Genomic DNA, 1,621 nt, shown 5'->3' on the forward strand with positions numbered 1-1,621 from the left:
CTTTTTCAGATCCCATCAGTTGTAGGAACACTTTGTGTGTGTGTGTAGTTCAATGCAGTTTTGCTACATGTAGCTTTACGTAACCAACACAAGTCTCCCTGTGCTACTCCTTTTAGTCACACCCACCATCTACCCCATCTCCCGGTCCCTAACCTTTTCTCCAGCTCTATAATTTTGTTATTTCAGGGAAGTCATATAAATGGAATCGCATATGTATAGCCTTTGGGGATTGGCTTTTTAACTCAGCATAACTCAAAGTCCATCCACATTGTCACATGCATCAATTTGTTGCTGAGCAGTATTGCCTAGTTCCATAGTTTAATCATTCACCCGCTGAAGGATATTGGTCTGTTTCTGGTTTTTGGTTAGTTCATAGATTTTACCTATGTTCATATAAACACGAGAGCATAGGTGCTCATGGAATTCACGGGAATGCCCAGAGAATGAAGAATACCATAATTCCCTAAAACAACCCCATCTACACGACCCAAAAGTTCCTCATCCTGATGACCTTCTTTTGGAGTAATATTGATTTCAAATCCTACATATCATTCAAGCAACGACTGCAATATAAATTACCAGTGTAGCAACAAGAAACCAAACATAATTTGCCCAAAGTGTGTCAGAATAGAAATGTGTAAAAAAAAAAAAGAATAGAAATGTGTGAGCAAACATTTCTGCTGTGCAATGAGTTTCATGCTCCTGCAAAAGATAACCCAAAATTTCAAAAATCACTTACAGCAAGACAAAAACCTTAATAAATCAGATAGGTTTTACAGAGAATATTCCATGCCAAAAAACATGCCCAGAGGGATCCCTGGGTGGCGCAGCGGTTTGGCCGCCTGCCTTTGACCCAGGGCGCGATCCTGGAGACCCGGGATCGAATCCCACGTCAGGCTCCCAGTGCATGGAGCCTGCTTCTCCCTCTGCCTGTGTCTCTGCCTCTCTCTCTCTCTCTCTGTGTGACTATCATAAATAAATAAAAATTTATAAAAAAAAAAGTGCTAAAAAAAAAAAAACATGCCCAGAGGGTAATGTTCCCTTATTTTAATAATAGAAAATTTTACTTTATTTTAATAAGATGTGTTTTTGATACTGGGTTTCAAAATTTTTGACCACTTTTTTTTTTACCAAGATGCAGATATCTGTGACCATTACTAGTGTTCATGGTTTATATCTGAGATAAAAAGCACCAGAACATAAAACAATAAACCGTGGAAGGGTACGCTTGCTGCTACAAATGCAAGTAGATCATATTAAGACACATATAATAGTAAAGATAGTGTGAAACTGTCATAGCTAGTGCCTTTCACATTGGAATTTCACACACATACACACTCACTCACACTTATATTTAGAACATTTATCATGTAGGAAAAAAGAGGCAGAAAATTCCAGGGCAAGAAAAAAAAGGAAGCATATTACCAAAATCTAACATTTTTGGCAGGCCTTCTACACAGTGAGTGAACTATACATCCAGAATAAATGGAAGTCCATGGATGCAGGGCATCCTTGTCATTAGAGAGTAAAATCGTGCTTAGATTACTAGATACATATTTACAACACTTTTTTTTAAAGATTTTATTTACTTTTTCACGAGAGAGAGAGAGAGGCAGAGACA

The sequence above is a fragment of the Nyctereutes procyonoides genome, unplaced genomic scaffold (genome assembly GCF_905146905.1).
Source record: "Nyctereutes procyonoides isolate TBG_1078 unplaced genomic scaffold, NYPRO_anot_genome, whole genome shotgun sequence".
Lineage (NCBI taxonomy): Eukaryota > Metazoa > Chordata > Mammalia > Carnivora > Canidae > Nyctereutes > Nyctereutes procyonoides.